This window comes from Muntiacus reevesi, chromosome X (genome assembly GCF_963930625.1).
Source record: "Muntiacus reevesi chromosome X, mMunRee1.1, whole genome shotgun sequence".
Lineage (NCBI taxonomy): Eukaryota > Metazoa > Chordata > Mammalia > Artiodactyla > Cervidae > Muntiacus > Muntiacus reevesi.
In genome coordinates this window covers 50,909,806-50,924,190 of record NC_089271.1, presented here as the reverse complement: position 1 = coordinate 50,924,190, position 14,385 = coordinate 50,909,806, and the positions used below count along the sequence as shown (strand labels likewise).

The 14,385-nt window shown below is 44.9% G+C and overlaps 1 long non-coding RNA gene across 3 annotated transcripts in view; it reads left to right on the top strand.

Moving 5' to 3' along the window:
• Positions 1-57: 57 nt before the first annotated feature.
• Positions 58-14,385, top strand: part of LOC136153870 (uncharacterized) — a 37,928-nt gene continuing 23,600 nt past the window's right edge. Inside the window, exons 1-3 of one of the 3 annotated variants that reach the window (XR_010660456.1) lie at positions 6,684-6,840; positions 8,442-8,594; positions 9,785-9,887. This is a non-coding gene — a long non-coding RNA (uncharacterized lncRNA). Of the gene's footprint in view, positions 153-6,683; positions 6,841-8,441; positions 8,595-9,784; positions 9,888-14,385 lie in introns of those variants that run through there. The other 2 variants (XR_010660457.1, XR_010660455.1) reach the window with 2 other exon arrangements.

The following is a 14,385-nucleotide window of genomic DNA, read 5'->3' as shown; positions in this document are numbered from 1 at the left end:
TCACCGCGAGATCGCCGGAATTAGCTCTTCCGGGGCGCGCATAGGCGCCGGAAGTCCCGCGAGTCCCGCCCTGCTTCGTCTCCGGCCCAGTTCCAGTTGGCTGGCTGGCTGTTTCAGGACTGGGATGGCAGAGCTGGACCTGAGGACGAGAGGCATGTTGCCGTTCGCGGCTTTTTAAAGCATACAGTTTTTCTCGGAGTTGCATGGCTTTTCCCGAAGGGGTCGAATAGCTGCCCTGGTTAGTGGCGAGGTTTGCACAGTCGCTGGCTGTGCGTGGTGACGGCGTTTCGGTCTTGTTTGGCTCTCGGTCAGTCTGGAGCATGTGGCAGCCCTCGGTCATTCGCACAAATGCATGCAATTCATGTCCAGGGAGAGGTCTCTGAGTTAGCTGTCTCTCCCTGGAGAATAACCTGTGTCAGCGAGCCTGGGCTTGTGTATTGCTTCGTATGACAACACAGGTGCTGTTTGGGTACATTTGATCTCCTTGAGCCTTTGGGCGGGGTCGTGAGTGATGGGATAATTGTGATCTGAGTTGATTTTGTGAGCCATAGTACAAAGCCCCTAGGATGTGTGTGTCTGTATTCCGGGGTGTGCACTCTTGGAGCTTTCTGGCATTTCAGTCCCTGGGTGTTAGATCTCTGTGTAGGCGTGTGCACCTGAGATTGTGCGACCTCTGAGTTTTTGATTCTGGTCCCAAGTTGTGATGTCTCTGAGCTGCTTTAAGGATGGGTTTGTCTAAAGGTGTGAAGTCTCAGCTGCTTGGGGATCTGTGCACAGGGTGCAGGTTTTCCATTTGTCTGGGGACTTTATCTAAAGGTTATATGATCTTGAATTATTAAAGGTTCTCTTTCCGTTTAGGGTTTTTACATTAGGTTGGTAAGTGTCCGAGGGGTTTGGGAGTCAGTCTCCATGGTGTGAAGTATCTGTGCAGTTCTCACTTGTTTCTGTCTTAAAGACTTTGGCCTGTTTGGAGGGTCTTTGTCACAGCGTGTATGGTGATGGTCTCAGTTGTGTTTGAGGGTCTGAGACGAGTTGTGTGCTCTCTGTGCAGAGATGCAGTGAGCTCTTTTTGGTGTCTCTGTGTATCTATCTGGGCTGTCTGGAGTCTGTGTGTCAGAAATAAAACCTCTTATGTTCTTGTCTGTGAGGTCTCGGTCCGGGAACTGAGGGTTTGGAAGCTGGCAGATATGATTCTGAGGCCTTGAACCTGACATGCTGACTGTGTGTTGCTGAGTGTACCAGTTGTCTCCTGGAATCTCAGGTTGTTCATAAATATTACAGTGGGGCCAGTGCATGTCTTGGAGGGTACCTGTGCATGTTAGCAATGTGTGTTGACTGACTCCAGACTATCCTTTAGCAACTGTTTTCTGAGCACCTGTAATCTACCTGAGCACTGTTGGAGGAGTTTGCGAGAGGACAGAACTGACCAAGTCTCTCTTTTGAAAGACTTGGTGGTCAGTAAATAAATCAAGGGTGGCAGGCACTATGAAGAAAGATAATGCTAGATCAGGGGAAAGGGTATATGTAGGTATGATGTTCTTATTTTGTTCAAGGTAAGGAGGGAAAGTCTCCCTGAAAGATGGCAAGTAAGCAGAGATCTGGAGGAAGTGAGGGAGCAGGCCATGGGGTTATCTAAGGGAAGAGCATTCCAGGCAGACGGAACAACAAATGCAACTGTCCTGGCATGGAAATCTACTTGGCGTGCTCCTGAATGTCAAGGAGTCCTGTGATGCACTTGGTTTGGCATGTAGCACTCATTGAAAGGGGTCTGGTTGCTGCTGTCTCTGTTTCTCTCACAATTTGCGATCATCCGCATTTCACAGATGAAGGACGGAAGGCTCCAACGTGTACCCTGCCCCTTCTCTCCTTCCTATCCCTGAAATTAGGAGTGAGACCTTCTGGTCCATCATGAGAGAGAGAGAGAGAGAGTTTGAGTGTCCCAGCTGCAGGGATATCACACTGAATGTCAGCCAAGCAGCAGAGATCAGTTTTAATGTGGGAATCATGCCTCGTAACATTGGAACTCTTGATGGAGGGCAGGACTTAAGAAGGAAAAAGGAACTGGGGCAAAGGACAGAGGCAGAAAGGGAAGTTGGAGGACAATGAGAAAAAAAAAGCAGAAATGACTGGCTTCATCACATTGCTCGGGTTTCGCCCAGTTCACGTTGATTGGCTGACTGTATTATGACATACTCACCTTTTCCTGTCCCTACCCTTTCTTGTGCCTGAGCAAGTCAGTCCTAAAACCGTTAGGTGTCGCCAGGTAAGGCATGTGTATGTGTAAAGGGGCATCCCTGCCTGGAGAGTCACAGCCCAAGGTGGAAAGAAGGATATCCCTGGGGTTTGGGTGGGAAAGAGGCTAACTGCTTCATGGATTCAAGGTTGAGTGAGGTGTGGAAGTCAAGAGTGATGGTTCTGCATAGATTGTGAGGAGGACCCTTTTGTGGAGGAGGGATCACCTACATGCATTGGGATTCATCAACTCAGCAAGTACATAGGAATGCTGAGAGCCACTTCTGTCATTCTTGGAAAAGGGAATTTCCAGTATGGAAAGGAAGTAAACTAGAAAAAATCTGAGGAATTCTACTGGGATTAAACGTCTCCACGCAAACTTCTTGTATTCGATAGGTGTGCATATGGGGCTCGACTGATAAAGAACTATAGATGTGTGTGTATGTGTTTGTGTGTGTGAGTGTGTACACACATATATTCCCAAGTTACTGGAAACAGCAACATTCCAATGGCAAGAATTACACCAGTCCCCAGATCCTAGCTTCTGAACACCTTTCTCCACTATATGATGGGTTCCCACGCTGAGGAAGGAAAGGATAAATGAGCCTGGGTAACCTTGTCATGTCAGTAACAAGGGAAAGTTCAAGAATGATGGGGTGATGTCAGAGGGACACATAAAATAGCTTGAGGGCTTTCCCACTGGACACACTCAGGACTCTTTTTTTTCCCCACCTTTCTTCAGGTATTATTGACATATAACCTGTAAGTTTAAGATGCCAATGTGATGATTTGATACACACGTATTTGGCAAAACGATTACCACAGCAGGGTTGAGACTCTATCCCCTCACATAATCCTTTTGAAAAACTGTTGAGGAAATAACATCTCAGATCTACCCTCTTAGCTTTCACTGTATTGTACAGTTTTGTTAATTATACTCACCATGCTATACATTGGATCCACACAACTTACTCATCTCATACCTGGAAGGTTGTACCCTGTATTCAACATTTTGCGCAGGCCCTGGAAACCACCATTCTAAACACTTGGAAATTTCTGTAAGTTTGACTTTTTTAGATTCTGCATATAAGTGAGAACATACAATATATGTCTTTCTCTCTTTCACTTTCTTCACTTAGCATAAAGCCTTTGAAGTCCATTCATGTTGTTGCAAAAGGCAGAATTTTCTTCTTTGTGACTGAATAACATTCCATTGTATATATCGCCACATTTTCTCTTTTAAAATTAATTTACTTTAATTGGAGGATAATTACTTTACAATATTGTGATGTTTTTGTCATACATCAACATGAATCAGCCATAGGGATTCACGTGTCCCCCCATCCTGAACCCCCCTCACACCTACCTCCCCACCCTGTCCCTCTGGGTTTGCCCAGAGTACTGACTTTGAGTATCCTGCTTCACGCCTGGAGCTTAACACTGTCTCCTTTGCTGCCCTGCATGTAGGGTCATTGGTACCGTCTTTCTAAATTCCATATATAAGTGTTAATATACAATATTTCTGTTTCTCTTTCTGACTTACTTCACTCTGTGTCATAGGCTCCGGGTTCATCCACCTCATTAGAACTGACTCAAGTGCATTCCTTTTTATACTTGAGTAATATTCCATTGTATATGTACCACAACGTCCTTCTCCGTTCGTGTGCCAGTGGGCATCTAGGTTGCTTCCATGTCCTAGTTATTGTAAACCGTGCTGCGGTGAACATTGGGGTCCATGTGTCTGTTTCACTTCTGGTTTCCCCGTGGTGCATGCCCAGCAGTGGGATTGCTGGGTCACATGGCAGGTCTATTCCCAGTTTTTAAAGGAATCTCACACTGTTCTCTGTAGTGGCTCTACCCGTTTGCATTCCCACCCACTGTGTAAGAGGGTTGCCCTTCCTCCACACCCTAACCAGCATTTGTTGTTTGTAGACTTTTTGATGGTGGCCTTTCTGATTGGTGTCACCATGTTTTCTATATCCATTCATCCCTTCATAGACACATAGTTGCTTACAACTTTTGGTTGAAGCTGCAAAGTAAATTTCAGGTTAGTGTCACTCCTCCAATGTTGTATTTCAGAATCATTATCTATTCTAGATCATTTGCCTTACCACAGAAATTTTATCATCAATTCGTCTATATGTACAAAAAAGTCCTGCTGGAATTTCTGACTGGAATTGTATGAAATTGATGGCTGTGTATGGGGACTACTGACATCCTAATTATATTGAATTTTTCAACCCATAAACACACCATGTGCCCCCAATTTGTTAGGACTTATTTAAGGAACCACATTGCATTACCTCTTCTCGCATTGTTTATCAAATCTAATTCTCGTATATCAAATTCTGAAGATCTTTATCTGATGAAGATATGAAAATATTAGTAGTCAGATGTTCATCAGTAATGCTTTATTTCTTCTGTAGTTTTTACATTGCCCGTTTATTGTGTTTCTTATTTTTTCTGCTAATGTTCATGATTGTTTAATCCAAGGGTGATGGTATGGGTATTTTCTGGGGTAAATCGTGAGAAGATGTTCAGCTGTGTTTTGGGATGGAGAGTCTGAGGACAGGGACACAGGGGAGAGAGAGCAGAGTAGGGGTGGGGGAGGTGAAGGCGTGGGGGCAGGGACAGGGAGCTGCTAGTACAAGAGGAAACAGAAGTGAAGAGACACAGGAAGAAGTGCTCACCTTCTGCACCGGGCGTAGCTCTCCGTACATATACACATAATGAAGTCTTTGAGTACTCTTAGCAACCCTGTGAGGTAAGCATCTGTAATGCTATCATCCCTTTCGTCAGCTGAGGAGCAGAGACACGTAGATGTTAATGGGTGAATGCATCTGCACAAAGTCACCTAGCTGGTAAGAGCTGAGTCAGATTGGTGCCCAGGCCAGAGAGAAACAGCCAGGTGTGGGATCTGACCCCCAATCTGTAATACAGTGCAGTGTCTGGTGTACTCTGGGTCAAAAGGCAGATCAGCATGTCCATCCTCCTGAAACATTACTATGGATCTGAGTATGGATTGAAGACAGTGTCTCCTGAGTGCCTGAAAGACCATGCGGTGTCATGTCAGCATGCACACATCACAGAGAACCATTCCTGGTCCATACCGAGGTCTAAACAGTGATTCCTCTGACCAACATTAGTGGAGCACCCTCATCATTATGGAAAGTAGCATAACCATAGCAGAATATAATGATGCACAGACAGAGCAACAGATACAATATCATGAAGACATTAGCTCCCACATCTCATAATTTTCTTAAATGCAGAGAGCAAAACCTGGAAGGCAGTCGACCGCATACTAAGTTTTTTTCTCTGAAGTGTGACATTCTAGATAATTTTCAAATAACATTATATTGGTATTGTAATTTGTTGTATCTTCATTGTTACATAGGCAGTTTTTCTATTATAATTGAAAAATGGACTTTCTGAAGACTCACTCCAATGTGTCTTGAGGTTTCAGCATAAAAAAGTTGTGTTGGTATCCTTGCCAAGTGATAACCCAATCGGCGCACTGAACTCAGAAGTGATGTCTTTGGTACAGCAAGTGGGGTCTGTGGGGAGCAGAGAGGTCCTGATGGAAGGCTACCTAACCCTGCAAGTGTTGTGAAAAAGGTCAGTGACGCCATAGGCCCAAACCAAACAACAGCTCACAGTTCTCAAGGAAGACACTGGTGTTCTGTCCACGGAAATGTCTGTGTTAGGACTTTCAGACCTTGACTCTTTTGGCTCCCATGATGCAGTCGGGTAGCTTGTGGCACGGCAGCTTGTGACGCTTATAACACAGTCCTGCTTTGACCCAGGCTGTGGATGAGAGTCACAGCCTCCCCTGCAGCACTGCCCCCTTTGTGGGCGATCTGGAGCCCTTTTGTGATATCTGGGAGTCGACAGATTCTGAAGAGAAGGGAGAAAGAAGATACATGGTGCAGGGCGAACATGCACCCTCCCTGTGCATGTGGTGCTAGAGATGGGCTAGAGATGCAGGTGCAGCTTCTTAGAGGGACCAGTTGGGGATGAGCAGGGTTGGATTCGGTGACTCAAGGAAGAAGTGTGGAAGTGAATGTAAAGGGAGAAAACACATTGAGACGTATAAAGACCTACAACTCGCAATTCTGTAGCAGGGGAGGGTGCTCCATGACTGTTGTGAGAAGGCTCCCTGGTCTGAGCTCAGGGAGGGAGTGATGAGCGTTAAGGACCTGCCATCAACCCTAAGCAGGAGGCGCTGGGTGTGTGAAGATATTAAGTCTCAGCCTTCACCACTGACACACACAGAAACCTTCTTAGCCCCGCTGAGAGTGGGGCGGTGGCACCTTAGGGAAGCTCAAAGGGAGGGTGGAGGTGGTGGTTGTTCTTCAGTCGCTCAGTCGTGTAGACTATTGACGAGCCCATGGCCTGCAGCACGCCAGGCTCCTCTGTCCTACACTATCTCCCTGAGTTTGATCAAATTAATGTCCTTTGTGTTGGTGATGCTATCTAAACATCTCACCCTCTGTCTCCACCTTCTCCTCCTGCCTTCGATCTTTTCCAGCACTAGAGTGTTTTCCAATGAGTCAGCTATTCTCATCAGGTGGCCAAAGTATTGCAGCTTCAGCATCAGTCCTTCCAGTGAGTATTCAGAGTATTCAGTATTCATTTCCTTTAGGATGGGCAGAGTAGTTCTCCTTAGTGTCCGAGGGATTCTAAAGGGTCATCTCCCTAGTACCACAATTCGAATGCATCACTCAGCCTTCCTAATGATCCAACTCACACATCTGTACACGACTACTAGAAAAACCATGGTTTTGACTCTGCAGACCTTTGTCAGCAAAGTGACGTCTCTGCTTTTGAATATGCGGTCTAGGTTCGTCATAGGTTTCCCCGGGGGCTCAGTGGTAGAGAACCTGTCTGCAATGCAGGAGAATTAGGACACCTGGGTTCAATCCCTGGGTCGGAAAGTTTCCCTGGAGGAGGGCATGGCAATCCACTCCATATTCTCGCCTGGAGAATCCCCTGGGCAGAGGAGCCTGGCGGGCCTTGGTCCATGGGGTCGTAAAGAGTATACTGAGAGACATCACCTGCCAAAAGGAATCTCTGTCCAATGGGCTGTCTCTCTAGCTTTACTCATCTCAGGTCAAATCTGTTCCCTGGCCTCAGAAGCCTTGTGAGATAACGAAGGAAACTTGAGGCAGTGGTGGCTTAAGCAGCGATTTGGTGCGAGATCTTTATTCGTTTGGTCCAGGTGACTGCAGGGAATGAAATGGGGTAGGGTGATGAAGGAAATGAGATGATGACTTTATTGCCGCAGCCACCTCCCTGCCCCCAGGTAGCCGACTTCAGTAGGGCTGGCTGGTATCAATGCCTTGTTTAGGCTCACTTGTAACAACATCCTGTGTGTGGTATGAGCAACTTGGTGGTAAATCAGACAGCATGGCCAAATATTCATTTCTCAGAGTGGATGGAGGGAGACGAGAGAAAAGAATGATGAACCATGGGTTAGTTGTGCGTCAGTTTCTAAAATCTCAGTATTTCTTCACAAGGTGTGTGTGTGTGAATTCTTTTCTTTATCTGAGAATTGGCTTTCTAGGTGAGGAAATATCATGAGAGACTCCTTGTGACATGTGACAAGAGGTTGGCAGTGAATTGGGTTAAGGTCATTTTCCACGTATTTCACACCAAATGTTTGTTTAAGGGGATAGCTGTGGCCTTAAAGAACTGAACTAAGTGGTTGAAATACAGGTTTCAGTTCCTGAAATGTGAGGAGACTCTGGGATGCGTGTTCATCCTAGCCTGTGGTCAGAGGCAACTCATAAACTCATGGATTTGAACTGTCTCTTCCTAATCTCTTTTGCTTTCTGCCCTTGTGTGTGGTGGAGGCCCCAGTTCCGGTGACTAAAGTTCCTAAGTAACAGTTCTCTGAGAAAAGTAGCTCTTTAGAAAAGAGCAGTGCCTGGGTACCTGATCTAAAATTTTAATATAGCCTGTGATGTAATTTTTATTAGCTTCACCCAAGATATGATCATTCAAAGAATGTAGAGAGATGCACCTACTTTGGTATCTACCATTGGATTTTTCAAATGAACACACAGTGAGATTGGCCCGGTTTTCTTTCTTATTATTTATCTATTTATTGTTGGCTGCACTGAATATTTGTTCCTGCACGAGGCTTTCTCTAGTTGTGGAGAAGGAGGACTACTCTCTAGTGGCGGTGCATGCGCTTCTCATTTCAGAGACTTCTCTTTTTGCGGAGCATGGACTGTAGGCTCGAAGGCTTCAGAAGTCGAAGCAGGTGGGTTCAGTAGTTACCCACAGTCTTAGTTGTCCTGGGACACGTGGAATCTTCCTGAACTAGGGACCGAACGCCTGCCCCGTTGCATTGGCAGGTGGGTTCTGTTTTATTTTTTTAATCATTAATTTATTTTAATTGGAAAATAATTACTATACCATATTGTGATGGTTTTTGCCATATAACAACATGAATCGGCCGCAGGTATACATGTGTCCTCTCCTCCAGTTTCATTCTTTTACACGTAGTTGAGCGTTTTCCCCAGCATCACGTGCTGAAGAGACTTTGTTTATGCCATTGTATATTTGTGCCTCCTTTGTCAAAGATAAGCTGTGCATAGGTGTGTGGATTTATCTCTGGGTTCTCTATTTTGTTCCATTGATCTATATTTCTGTCTTTCTGCCATACTGTCTTGATGGCTGTCTTGATGACTGTAGGTTTGTAATATAGTCTGTAGTATAGACTGAAGTCAGGAAGGTTGATTCCTCCAATTCCATTCTTCTTTCTCAAGGTTGCTTTGGGTAATCGGAGTCTTTAGTGTTTCCATACAAACTGAGAAATTATTTGTTCTAGTTGTGTGAAAAATACCTTTGGTAGTTTGATCAGGATTGTGATGAATCTGCAGATTGCTTTGGGTAGTAGAGTCATTTTCCCTCTACTGATTTTTCCAATCCAAGAACGTGGTACATTTCTCCATCTCTCTGTGTCATCTATGATTGCTTTCATCAATTTTTTTCTTTTTACAGTTTTCTGTATACAGGTCTCTTGCTTTTTTCTGTACATTTATTCCTAAGTGTTTTATTCTTTTTATTGCAATGGTGAATGGGATTGTTTCCTTAAGTACTCTTTCTGATTTTTTTCTATGAGTTTATAGGAATGTAAGGGATTTTTGTGTGTTAATTTTATATGGCAGGCACATTCCTTTTTTTTTAGATTTAAAAAATTTTTTTATTCTTTCATTTATTTATATTAGTTGGAGGCTACTTACTTTACCATGTTGCAGGCCCATTCTTAACCACTGGACCGCCAGGGAATTCCTGGCCTGCTTGTCCTTGGGTGTGCAGTTCCTTGGGCTCTGATACACGGCGAGATTGCAGTGATCACCACCACTAACACTTTCGTCTTGAATCTTCTGTAGTTGTTGTTGAGTTTTGAATGTTGTGTAAGAAAGGGGTCCAAGTTTTCCCATAACCATTTATTAAAGAGACAGCATTTTCCATGATGAATGTTCTTGGCTCCTTTGTCATAGACTAATAGGCCATATGAGCGCAGGTTTATTCCTGACAGAGCATCCCCAACTGTACCCTCCGTAAAGGCTGGGGTGAAGTGAGAAGACCCGGTGACTTCGGTGCCCGTCCACAGCTGCTGGCACAGCAAGTCTGGATAAGGTACGTCCTAGTACCTTAGTGATGCTAGCCACAATGCACTGGGGCAGGGAGGGTCATTCCCACCCGGCACAAGTTCCCCAGGGTGGGATGCGATGGGCTCACTCCAGCAGCCAACCCAGGTCGATCCCGCCATCCACAGTCCCTCAATTTAGCCAATCACGAAGGTTTTCACTGTTGATGTTACATCCCCTCCATGCCGTGCCAGGCTGGCTGTTGAGAGGGGGAGGTGAGGAGGAATTGCATGGCCAGTCCCTGCCCTTGAGAGTTGAGTCATTAAGCAGAGAGGAGATCTGACACCCTTAGATGTGGTGGCGAGTACGTCACGGATCCCCTGTGAGGCTGCGTTGCTAGGAGATGAGAGGAGTGAGGAGGATCAGGGTAGATGAAGTGGACATGGTGGGGGAGGGGACAGGGTACTCTGGGTCCTTGCTGTGCCAGTCCCAACTGCAGAATTACCCACAGACTGCAAGAGGGCACCCGGAGGGTGGATGGGCGGCTGTAAATGAGGATATCAGCAGTGCCACCCTCTTCCCACCTCAAAGTCTGTGTCCCCAACCTGCCTATTGGGTGTTGGTGGTCTGGGGGTCACTTCTGAGACAGCATACTCTCCCCAGTTACAGAGTAGGAGCCAGAATCCTGTGATGTGCAGAGATGTGTAACCCGTCAAATCCTAGGCCAGAGACCGAGCCATAGGAACCAGCAGGCCAGAGAATACTGGATGGGAGTTGGCTTAAATGCAGTGGCCAAATAACAAATCTGAATGTACCTGTGGCAAGCAATGATATTGAACCATTCATTTAAAGACCTTCCCACAAAGGGAAGTCCTGGGCCTCCTGGTTTCATCAGTGAAATCTATCAAATGTTTGAAGAAGAACTAGCACCCATCCTTCACAGATTCTTCCTGAATAGACAGCAGGGAGGAGGGAACATTTCCTCATTCATCCTATAAGCACAGTATTAGCCCGGTACCAAAGCCAGACTTGACATCACCAGAAAGCTACAGATCCATATCTATCATGAATAGCGATGCATACACCCTCAACACAGTATCAGCAAACCAAATAGAGAAACATTTTGCGAAGGGCTGTGCAAGATTTTTCCCAGGATTGCAGTATTGGACCAACACTCAATTTCAGTTATGGGAAACAGCGTATTGATATAAGGAAGGACGGAAACCACCTGTCATCTTGACAGACAAAGAAAAAGCATTTGACACAGTTCAAGACCCGTTTATGACAAATAAGTAAATAACTAAATCAATAAACACGGTCAACCAACTCAGGATAGAAGGGATCGTCGTCGTGGTGCTGAAGGACATCCCCGAGAACCATCCTGCTCTCGTCACGTCACATCTAGTAGTGTCTGAGTGAATGCTTGCCGCTTGAGATGCAGACCAAGGACAGGAGGTCTGCTTCAACCACCTCTGTTCCACACTGCCGGAAGGGTCTAGCCTGTGCACCGTGCAAAAGGAGAAATGACATCATTGGGAAATGAGAAGCAAAACCTATGTCCACGCAAATACTTGTCCTTACAGGTCTCTCACAGCAGCACTGTTTCTTTTTTTTTTTTTTTTTTAATTATTTTATTAGTTGGAGGCCAATCACTTTACAACATTTCAGTGGGTTTTGACATACATTGACATGAATCAGCCATATAGTTACACGTATTCCCCATCCCGATCCCCCCTCCCACCTCCCTCCCCACCCGACTCCTTAGGGTCCTCCCAGTGCACCAGGCCTGAGCACCTGACTCATGTATCCCACCTGGGCTGGTGGTCCGTTTCACCATAGATAATATACATGCTGTTCTTTCAAAACATCCCACCCTCCCCTTCTCCCACAGAGTTCAAAAGTCTGTTCTGTACTTCTGTGTCTCTTTTTCTGTTTTGCATATAGGGTTATCGCCACCATCTATCTAAATTCCGTATATATGTGCTAGTATACTGTAATGTTCTTTATCTTTCTGGCTTACTTCACTCTGTATAATGGGCTCCAGTTTCATCCATCTCATTAGAACTGATTCAAATGAATTCTTTTTAACGGCTGAGTAATATTCCATGGTGTATATGTACCACAGCTTCCTTATCCATTCATCTGCTGATGGGCATCTGGGTTGCTTCCATGTCCTGGCTATTATAAACAGTGAGCAGCACTGTTTCTAATTTCCAAATAGTGGAGCAGCCTAAAAGTCTGTCAGCTGGAGAGTGGTAGACAAAGTATTCTGTATATAGCCATATGGTGGAATAGCATAGATGGATGAAAAGTGATGAACTTCTCCTTTCTGCTGCCACGTGGGTGAGCCTGCAAAGCTTTACGCTAAGTGAAAGAGCCCAGACACAAAAGGCCACTTCCTGCAGGAGTCCGTCGATATGAAATGCCCAGAAAGGGCAAATACAGAGAGGATGCCTGGGCCTGCAGGTCCTGTTGGGGATCCACTGCTGATGGGTACGCGGAACCATTTTGTGGGGCTGGCCGTGTTCCACAACTGCACTGTAGTGGTGGCTGCGCCACTGTGTGAAGGTACTAAAAGTCACTGCCCTGGAAGTGATGGGTGTGATTTGTGGTATGGGATTATACCTCAGTAAAGCAGTTTAGGAAGGTAATGCAGATGTCCAAGTGAGACATGTGGGGAAAGACATGCCCTTGCTTTTGTCACAACGAGGAGTGCCCCTGCTCCTTCCACGTTCTGGGTCCGGCCTCCTCCACGAATGCTAGATGCTCCCTCCAGAAACAGTCCCTGTGCACGTCTGGTCCTCAGGGGCATCCCACGTAAGTTTCCCACCTACTTTGGCCAGTCCTCTGCCAGAAAACCAAGCAGCAAGGAACGATTTTCTTCCGGGCTTGCTCGCATGCATTTTCTTTTCTGTGGACTGCAGGGGGCAGTGTTGCTCCGAGGAGCCGCCTGCCCGTTCCTCCCCCGCCCTTCGGGGTTGAAAAAAGGCTGTAATAAGCGACGGGTTTTTTTTTTTTTTTTTTTTTCTGCGCTTGCGCTGGTTGGCTGCTTCGAAGTGCTGAGGAAACTGCTGAGATACATATTAACCTAACTGAAAAAGTAACAACAAAGAGAAAATATTAAGCAGGTCAAGGGAAAAGTAGCAAATAACAGAAGAGGGCATCCCCATAAGATTATCAGCTGACTTCTCAGCAGAAACGCTGCAGGCCAGAAGGGAGTGGCATGATGTATTTAGAATGGAGAAAGGGAAAAACCTTCAGCCAAAAACACTCTACCAACAAGGCTCTTCTTTCAGATTCAACAGAGGAATCAAAAGAGAAGCAAAGACTCAGAGAATTCAACAGGACCATACCAGCTTCACAACAAAGACTAATGTAACAGCTCCAGGCAGAAACAAAAAGAAAGACCAATGGAACACAGTAGGAAGCCCAGAGATAGATCCATGCACCTATGGGGCACCTCATCTATACCCAAGGAGGTAAGAATATGCAATGTAGAAAAGACCATCTTCAATAAGTGGTACTGTGAAAATTAGACTGTAACATGTAAAAGTAACTTGTAACATGTAAAAGTAAAATATAAAAAAATTAGAACACTTACTAACACCACAGGGGGAAAAAAAACCTCAAAATGAATTAAAGACCAAATGTAAGACCAGATACTATAAAACTCTTAGAGGAAAACATCCGCAGAACACACTAACAAAGATTTTAGCAATATCCTCTTTCCATTAATGGAAATAAAAAAAAATAAAGAAATGGGACCTCATTATACTTACAGTATTTTACACAGCAAGTTAGTTCAGTTCAGTTGCTTAGTCGAGTCTGACTTTTACACAGCAAAGGAAACTGTAAACAAGGTGAAAAGACAATCCTCATAATGGCAGAAAACAATTTCAAATGAAGCAACTGAAAAAGAATTAATCTCAAAAACATACAAGCATTTCATGCAGCTCCATATCAGAAATATAAACAACCCAATCAAGAAATGGGCAGGAGACCTAAAACAGGCATTTTTCCAAAGAAGACATACAGATGCCAACAAATACATGAAATGATGTGCAACACTGCTGTTTATTAGTGAAATGCAATTCAAAAGTACAACGAGTACAATCTTGTCAGAATGGCCACCATCAACAAATCTACAAAACATAAATGCCGAAGAGGATGTGGAGAAAGGGAATGCTCTTGCACTGTTGGTGGGAATGTAAATTGGTACATACACTATGGAGCACATTGTTTAATCCTCCCCGTGTTTGTATTTTTTTTCCTGCAGTTTTTTCTTATAGTTTACTTCTTAACCCACAGCATTGTGATCAGAAAAGACTCTTGACATGATTTCAATTTTCTAAAATTTATGTGGCTTGATATGTGACTCAAGATATGATCTATAAAGAATGTTCTTTGTGCACATGAGAAGAAAGTGTATTCTGCTGCTTTTGGATGGAATGGCCTAGAAATAGCAATTAAGTACATCTGGTGTAAAGTGTGATTTTGGCGCTGTGCTTCCTTCTTGATTTTCTGTCTGGATGAGCTCTTCGTGGATGAA